Source organism: Entelurus aequoreus, linkage group LG04 (assembly GCF_033978785.1).
Source record: "Entelurus aequoreus isolate RoL-2023_Sb linkage group LG04, RoL_Eaeq_v1.1, whole genome shotgun sequence".
Classification (NCBI taxonomy): domain Eukaryota; kingdom Metazoa; phylum Chordata; class Actinopteri; order Syngnathiformes; family Syngnathidae; genus Entelurus; species Entelurus aequoreus.
In genome coordinates this window covers 28,288,505-28,298,504 of record NC_084734.1, presented here as the reverse complement: position 1 = coordinate 28,298,504, position 10,000 = coordinate 28,288,505, and the positions used below count along the sequence as shown (strand labels likewise).

Here is a 10,000-nt window from a genome sequence, read left to right as displayed (position 1 = left end):
ATGAAGAGTAACGGTACCTTGTCTGTGTCGATGCCCTTAGACATGGCCCAAGTGGAGACGATGAAGTCCATGACCCTCTCGCTGAGACCTTTGGGAACCTGGTAGAGCTTGAGGAAGTCCCGCACGTTGTTCAGCATCTCGTGGTAGCGGTTGGTGTTGGTGTACATCTGCTGGAAGATGGTGGTCACGTTGCCGAAGATGGTGGCGTACAACAGCGCTGCGATAGAGAAGGTAAAGACAAATCACACGTTTTCATCTGGATATTTCATACTGAAGAAAATCCTTTTGTATTTAATTTGATATATCAACGTTGGGCTTTTTCTGCAATTAAATATCAACAATTACAATTTTCTTATCCTTATTCAACTGACTTAGACTTAGACAAACTGTATTGATCCACAAGGGAAATTGTTCCACGCAGTAGCTCAGTTACAAAGGAAGTAGATTCCATGAAATGCTCAGTCATTCACAAACAAGGATGGGGCAAAGGTCACCACTTTGTCAACAAATGCGTTAGCAAATTGTTGAACAGTTTAAGAAAAACCTTTCTCAACCAGGAAGGAATTCAGGGATTTCACCATCCAAGGTCCGTAATATCATCAAAGGGTTCAGAGAATCTGGAGAAATCACTGCACGTAAGCAGCTAAGCCCGTGACCTTCGATCCCTCAGGTGGTACTGCATTAACAAGCGACATCAGTGTGTAAAGGATATCACCACATGGGCTCAGGAACACTTCAGAAACCCACTGTCAGTAACTACAGTTGGTCGCTACATCTGTAAGTGCAAGTTAAAACTCTCCTTTGCAAGGCGAAAACCGTTTATCAACAACACCCAGAAACGCCGTCAGCTTCGCTGGGTCTGAGCTCATCTAAGATGGACTGATACAAAGTGGAAAAGTGTTCTGTGGTCTGACGAGTCCACATTTCAAATCGTTTTTGGAAACTGTAGACGTCGACCATCCGGATTGTTATAGGCGCAAAGTTGAAAAGCCAGCATCTGTGATGGTATGGGGGTGTATTAGTGCCCAAGACATGGGTAATTTACACATCTGTGAAGGCGCCATTAATGCTGAAAGGTACATACAGGTTTTGGAGCAACATATGTTGCCATCCAAGCAACGTTTCCATGGACGCCCCTGCTTATTTCAGCAAGACAATGCCAAGCCACGTGTTACATCAATGTGGCTTCATAGTAAAAGAGTGCGGGTACTAGACTGGCCTGCCTGTAGTCCAGACCTGTCTCCCATTGAAAATGTGTGGCGCATTATGAAGCCTAAAATACCACAACGAAGACCCCGGGACTGTTGAACAACTTAAGCTGTACATCAAGCAAGAATGGGAAAGAATTCCACCTGAGAAGCTTAAAAAATGTGTCTCCTCAGTTCCCAAACGTTTACTGAGTGTTGTTAAAAGGAAAGGCCATGTAACACAGTGGTGAACATGCCCTTCCCAACTACTTTGGCATGTGTTGCAGCCATGAAATTCTAAGTAAATTATTATTTGCAAAAAAAAAATAAAGTTTATGAGTTTGAACATCAAATATCTTGTCTTTGTAGTGCATTCAATTGAATATGGGTTGAAAATGATTTGCAAATCATTGTATTCCGTTTATATTTACATCTAACACAATTTCCCAACTCATATGGAAATGGGGTTTGTAATATAATAGACAGATATCATCTATATTTATTTTATATATCAACATTGGGCTTTTTCTGCAATTAAATATCAACAATTACAATTTTCTTATCCTTATTCAACTGGAGCCCAATCAAAGTTATGATATTTTTATTTAATGAACTGTAATTTTTAAATGCTGACATTTTCTGCAGAATTGGGAATTTAATTTGTTAAAAACTGCATTCATTTTATTGATAATATATCTAAAATGTGAACTATTGTCTGCCGTATATCTTTAGGATTTTTAATAACATTTTGTAAACAATAACAATATTGACTTCTGCATTGTTACTCCACAATATGAACATTGCCCTATATTAGTTGTGTGGTATCTGGCCTTTGCTAACAAACCTGCATCATTCATTGTATCCATTTGATTATTGAAATATATGATAATTATGTCCAGTGAGGATAAAGGGTGACAGGTGGAGAATGTACTCATAACTGCAAAAAGAATGACTTGGAAGTATCTAAATCAGATTTGAGGGTGTGCACAAAGTTGATCTATAAGCAAGCGCACAAAGAGCATTGGACATTATCATTCATAATGTCCGGTGTCCCTGTGAGGCGTCCTGGCTGCCTGCGGTGACCTCAAAGAGTCAGTCAGCGTCTCTAATGGGGAGCTTAGAGGCAGTGGAGAGGAAGGAGGTTAGGATGCATATCTAACGTGATGATGTTCACTTTACTACTGTACACAGCAGCATGGATGGGGCCTTCAGGCGCAACACTGCCTTTCTTCGATGGCTCGCTCGCCTCGCATAATCACTGTATCCATAGCAGGACATTTATTGGCCGTAATTGTATCCCAGACCGTGTGTGTGTGAGTGTGTGTGTGTACGAGCAGCCGATTCGTGAGTGCAACACCACCACCACCGGCGGCGTAGTGGTGGCCTGTAAACCTCCTACAAGCGTGACTGTCACTCTGTGTTGCCTTCACTGTCGTTATTGCATCACGTTACTTTACATGATGCCGCACAGGAGGAGGACAAAGGTTGGCGCAGGAATGCTCCACCTTTTGACTGAGGCTACACGTCTTAAAAAGAAAAGAAAAAAAGAAAAGAAAAAAAATATATATATATATGCAGGTTAGTCTTTAAGGTCAGTGACTCGCAGGTCAAAACATTAGGCACACCTGCACAATCTGCTGAATATGTCATCACAACATTTATAAACATCCAATATAATTTCGAGAGCTCTTCCTAATATTTATAGGTTACCCGTGATCTCTTTCCTAGCTGTAATTTAATATCAAGTTGGAGTGTGTCCCTTTTTTAATGCCATTAAATTCAAAGCTGTTTTTGTTGATAAACAGGTTTTGTACCGGAGCATGCTTTTTTTTAAGTTTAATTTCATTTAATATGAAGCTATATTGGGTTAGTTTTTTAATAAAAGGTCTTGCATTGGGTCCCTTGATTTAATATGATTTATATGTACCCGCCTACCGCCCGAATGCAGCTGAGATAGGTTCCGGCCTCACCGCGACCCCAAAAGGGACAAGCGGTAGAAAATGGATGGATGTATGGATATATATATATATATATATATATATATCTATATATATATATATATATATATATATATATATATATATATATATATATATATATATATATATATATATATATATATATATATATATATAGATATATATATATATATATATATATATATATATAGATAGATAGATAGATAGATAGATAGATAGATAGATAGATAGATAGATAGATAGATAGATAGATATATATATATCTATATATATCTATATATATAGATATATATCTATATATCTATATATCTATATATATATATATATATATATATAGATATCTATATATATATATATAGATATATAGATATATATATATATATATAGATATATCTATATATATATATATATATAGATATATATCTATATATATAGATATATATAGATATATATATATATCTATATATATAGATATATATATATATATATATATATATATATATATATATATATATATATATATATATATATATATCTATATATATATATATATATATATATATATATATATATATATATATATATATTTATATGTATGTAAATGTGTATATATACAGTATATATATATTTATATTTATATGTATGTAAATGTGTATATATACAGTATATATATATTTATATGTAAATGTGTATATATACAGTATATATATATTTATATGTATATGTGTATATATACAGTATATGTATAGAAATATATATATATATATATGTATGTACACGTATATGTATGTATGCAGTATATATATATACATATATATGTACACATATAGGTGTGTGTGTGTATATATATATATATATATATATATATATATATATATATATATATATATATATATATATATATATACACACACACACATGTATACATATACTGTATATATGCACATTTACATGTATGTATGTATGTACAGTATATGTATAAATACACACTGTATATACAAAACCCAAATAATCAATAACTTAGAGTTTAATGGCAGCAACACATTGCAAAAAAGTTGGCACAGGGGCTTTTTTACCACTGTGTTACATGGCCTTTCCTTTTAACAACACTAAACGTTTGGGAACTGAGGAGACCAATTTTTTGAAGCTTTTCAGTTGGAATTATTTCCCATTCTTGCTTGATGTACAGCTTAAGTTGTTCAACAGTCTGGGGTTTCCTTTGTGGTATTTTAGGCTTCATATTGTGCCACACATTTACAATGGGAGACAGGTCTGGACTACAGACAGGCCAGTCTAGTACCCGCACTCTTTTACTACGAAGCCACACTGTTGTAACACGTGCAGAATGTGGCTGGGCATTGTCTTGGTGAAATAAGCAGGGGCGTCCATGAAAAAGACGTTGCTTGGATGGCAACATATGTTGCTCCAAAACCTGTATCTACCTTTCAGCATCAATGGTGTCTTCCCAGATGTGTAAGTTACCCATGTCTTGGGCACTAATACACCCCCATACCATCACAGACGCTGGCTTTTGAACTTTGCGCCTAGAACAGTCCGTATGGTTCTTCTGTCTGGAGGACACAATGTCCACAGTTTCCAAAAACAATTTGAAATGTGGACTCGTCAAACCACAGATCACTTTTCCACTTTGCATCAGTCCATCTTAGATGAGCTCGGGCCCACCAAAGCCGGCGGCGTTTCTGGGTGTTGTTGATAAATGGCTTTTGCTTTGCATAGTAGAGTTTTAACTTGCACTTACAGATGTAGCGACCAACTGTAGTTGCTGACAGTGGTTTTCTGAAGTGTTCCTGAGCCCATGCGGTGATATCCTTTACACACTGATGTCGCTTTTTGATGCAGTACCGCCTGAGGGATTGAAGGTCACGGGCATTGCCGCTTACATGCAGTGATTTCTTCAGATTCTCTGAACCTTTTGATGATATTACAGACCGTAGATGGTGAAATCCCTCAATTCCTTGCAATAGCTGGTTGAGAAATGTTGTTCTTAAACTGTTCGACATTTTGCTCACGCATTTGTTGACAAAGTGGTGACCCTCGCCCCATCCTTGTTTGTGAATGACTGAGCATTTCATGGAAGCTGCTTTTATACCCAATCATGGCACCCACCTGTTCCCAATTAACCGGTTCACCTGTGGGAAGTTCCAAAAAAAGTTTTTGATGAGCATTCCTCAACTTTTTCAGTCTTTTTTCTCACCTGTGCCAGCTTTTTTTAAATATGTTGCAGGCATCAAATTCCAAATGAGCTAATATTTGCAAAAAATAACAAAGTTTACCAGTTCGAACGTTAAGCATCTTGTCTTTGCAGTCTATTCAATTGAATATAGGTTGAAAAGGATTTGCAAATCATTGGATTTTGTTTTTATTTACGTACACAAAGTGCCAACTTCACTGGTTTTCAGTTTTGTACATTTCAGTATTATTTATTTTGTTTTATCCAAAGGCAGATTGTTTTTTTTCCAGGTCTTGGATTGGATGTCTTTATATCGACTGACCTAAATTGAAGAATTTAACTTTAACAACCCTGAACAGTTTGGGGCTAGGTGCCTTGCTCGAGGGTATTATGTGGGCTCTGTACCGAGGATGTCGTTGTGGCTTGTACAGCCCTTTGAGACACTTGTGATTTAGGGCTATATAAATAAACATTGATTGTTGATTGATTGATTATCTTTGTAAAGGTTGAATTTCTTGCTTAGTTTAGTTTTTTTATTTAAAATGTTACCATCTCTGCAGCTACTGTTTGCCATATGTGGAATATTTATTTGTATTATTTAATCTAAGCTGTTGACTGACTAGCTACTGCACGACCTTCTGTATACCAAACCTGGCCGCCATTTTGCTTGGCTAAAATGGACCAAAGAAACAGTAAAGTAGTGTTTAGTGTCGGCCATTGATGCTCCTGGGAGCAGCAGGCTAATAAAATGGCTGCTCAACATGTCACTTTTCATCACTGAACTCTGCCCAGTGGCTTGCTGCGTCTCCGTGACAGCAGCTTAAAGAAGAACACGAGTGCAAGTGTTGTCTCGCTATTACCTAACGCTGGCAATCTTTATGTGGCTCACTTTCAGGGATGGAAAGGACAGCTTCTTGTTGCACTTGGTACTTTTGCTCCCTGTGTACTTCCTGTTAGGGGTAAAAGACAGTACTTACATCCCACCATCATCATGGCCACGGAGAAGATCTTCTCCCCGTCCGTGGTGGGCGCGATGTTGCCGAAGCCGATGGTGGTGAGGCTGGTCATGGTGAAGTACAGCGAGGAGATGTACAGCGTGTCTTTGTTGGGACCGCCTTCCCACTGGCCGGTGCCGCTGGCGTTCCAGCGGTACGGCGTCCCGATGCTCATCGCCAGCTGGTACAGCCAGCTGTCCGTCTTGATGGTGTTGGTGGTCTCGTCGATGACCTCGTGGTCGCCGATGCTGTACCAGATGCAGGCCAGCCAGTGGGCCACCAGGCCGAAGACGCACACCAGTAGGACCAGGACGGCCGCCCCGTACTCCAGGTAGTGGTCTAGTTTGCGGGCCACGCGCCCCAAACGCAGCAGGCGGATGACCTTCAGGGAGCTGAAGAGGCTGCTGAGACCCTGCAGTGTGGGGGAAGCGGGACGGAGACTTCAGTGATCGATCCCACAATTGCCTGGCTGCGTCTTTCACACACGACCAGGTAAGGTCAAATATTTCTGCGCTTTCACACTGTAATCACATGCTGAAATTAGATGTCTGATGCCGCTATAAAATACAAACCATACCAGGGGTCCCCAAACTTTTTGACTCGGGGGCCGCATTGGGTTAAAAAAATGTGTACATATACACTACCGTTCAAAAGTTTGGGGTCACCCAAACAATTTTGTGGAATAGCCTTCATTTCTAAGAACAAGAATAGACTGTCGAGTTTCAGATGAGAGTTCTCTTTTTCTGGCCATTTTGAGCGTTTAATTGACCCCACAAATGTGATGCTCCAGAAACTCAATCTGCTCAAAGGAAAGTCCGTTTTGTAGCTTCTGTAACGAGCTAAACTGTTTTCAGATGTGTGAACATGATTGCACAAGGGTTTTCTAATCATCAATTAGCCTTCTGAGCCAATGAGCAAACACATTGTACCATTAGAACACTGGAGTGATAGTTGCTGGAAATGGGCCTCTATACACCTATGTAGATATTGCACCAAAAACCAGACATTTGCAGCTAGAATAGTCATTTACCACATTAGCAATGTATTTTTTAAATTTTTTTATTTATTTTTTATTTTTTTATAATGTCCTGCCCAGCTTCTCGGGCAAATCATATAGCAGATGTAGATGCCCATATCGGCTGTTCAGATTTACTTTACAAAAGAGAAGTGTAGGATACTTCTCTTGTTGCCTTACTTGTATTTTGACTTTATTAAATGTATTTATATAATCATTTGGTGCAGCCGGGCCGGAGCAGGAGGGGATAGAAAGAGAGAAAAAGGAAGACAGAGGGGGAAATTGTGGGGACAAGAGGGGGATTAGACAGAGAGACAAAAACAACAACAGCAAACACAACAACAACAACAGAGCAACATCAGCAAATACGACATGTACAAATATGATGGTAAAAGTAATAGCAAATAAGCAGTTAGCGAAAATAAAAAAAATTATACAGAAATGACAATGAGCATTATTACACTAAAAATGGAGCAATATGAATACCAATAGAAATAGTGCTATTGATAATAAACAATACCAATACTTTACCTTTATTATCAACAATACAATTGTTCAAATGCAACAATACATATACGTAATGATAACTTGAGATACAAAAGAATGCAGAAAAATGGAGGGGAAGAAAGAGAAGCAACCTACATTAACCTTGTAGATTGTTATAGTAACAATAGGTTAAGCTTTGTCAGTGTGCCATGTGTTATACCCAGTTTACCCTAGGGCAACAACGTTAATATATGTTTGATGAAACGTGATTATGTGCATGAGTGTATGTGTGCATATGTACCTGTATATGTACAGTATGTGTATATGTGTGCTTGTACAGTGAATGTATATGTACAGTATGTGTATATGTGTGTACAGCGAATGTATATGTACAGTATGTGTATACAGTATGTGTGTTTGAACAGTGAATGTATATGTACAGTATGTGTATATGTGTGTTTGTACAGTGAATGTATATGTACAGTATATGTATGTGTGTGTTTGTACAGTGAATGTATATGTGTAGTAAGTGTATGTGTGTGTCTGCACAGTGAGTGTATATGTACAGTATGTGCATATGTATGTTTTTACAGTGAATGTATATGTACAGTATGTGTATACAGTATGTTTGTATAATGAATGTGCGTGTGGATGTACGAACTTTGAGTGTGTAAATATGTACTGTATTTATTTGTATATGTATGTGGGAGCGTAGGTACCTATGTATGTCTGTATGTATGTGTGTGAGTATATGTGAATTTGCATGTACAATACATTTGACTCCCAGTGTGTGCGGGAGCCAGAGTACGGCCCCAGCCTCCCTAAGAGCCCATCCCACAAACAGTAGGTGTGGTGCCCAGGGAACCAGGGGCCACCGCCCCCACGCAGCCAAGCCGGACAGCGACAGGAACCCCAGAGCCTGGCCCACCGCGCCGCCCACAAGGGCCAGCAGCAGGCCGCAGACAGACGCACCCGGCAGAGGACAAGGCACGAGAAAAGCAGGGGGCAGCCAGACCCCAAGCCAGCGAGAGACCACACCCCACACGGACAGAAAGGCGGGACGCCCCGCCCGAGAGGCCCGTAGACCCCCCGCAACCGGACGGGAAGACCGCCCCCCGCCCCACCGGCAACCGGGCCCCCACGAGCCCCCCCCCCCCCACCCCCACCCCCGGAGAGCGCGGCGAGGCCAGCCCACGGCCACCCCACCCAAGCCGGCCGCCACAGGACCACCCAGCACGGGGCCACGGGAACCACCCACCCCACCCGCAGGGACCCCAACGATGGAGATGGAACAACCAGCAACCGCCCCGCCGAGTCCCCCCCCCTGAGGTAGGGGAAATAAATAAATAAAATAAATAAATACATAATAATAATAATAATAATAATAATAATATTAATAAAATATATTAAAAAAACAAGAATAAATAAATAATTAAATCTATTTATAAAAAATAAAAGAATAAAAAAGAATTAAAAGAAGATCACAGACATGCTGACACGCAAGGTCGCTACCCCAACAACTGGCCGACTCGCAGCACCTCGGAATACCCTGCAGCACCAAGCTACCACAGTAGACGCAGGGACCAGACCCAGCAGGCCCCAACCAAGACGGGCACCCGGAAGGGATGGACGGTGGGACCCAGGAGCCCCAGACACGCAGTCCGGATGCAGTAGCCTGAGGCGCCGACCCCCACCCGACAGGCAGGCCCAGAACGTACCCCCAGAAATATACATACATATATATATACATACACATAAACATACACATGTACACATACACACACATACACATGCATACACATACACATATATATGTGTATGTGGGTTAAAAAAAACCACATACATACATACATACATACACACACACACACACACACACACACACACACACACACACACACACACACACACACACACACACACACACACACACACACATATACATATACACAGTCTGTCAGCCCCGACAACCACCACGCGCGCGCGCTGCCACCAGTCACAACATCAGCCACCCCCCTGCACCAGACCCAGCAGCCACGGGCGCCCACACCACAAACAAACGGCAGCAGAAACAACAGCCACAACACCCCCAGACAGCCAGCACCACCCAATCAAATCAAAGCGATCAAAAAAAAAAACGCGACCGG

General features: G+C 40.3%; 1 pseudogene; it reads right to left on the bottom strand.

Moving 5' to 3' along the window:
• The window catches only part of LOC133648436 (potassium voltage-gated channel subfamily H member 5-like), a 46,628-nt pseudogene that overhangs the window by 16,088 nt on the left and 20,540 nt on the right, over positions 1 to 10,000 (bottom strand).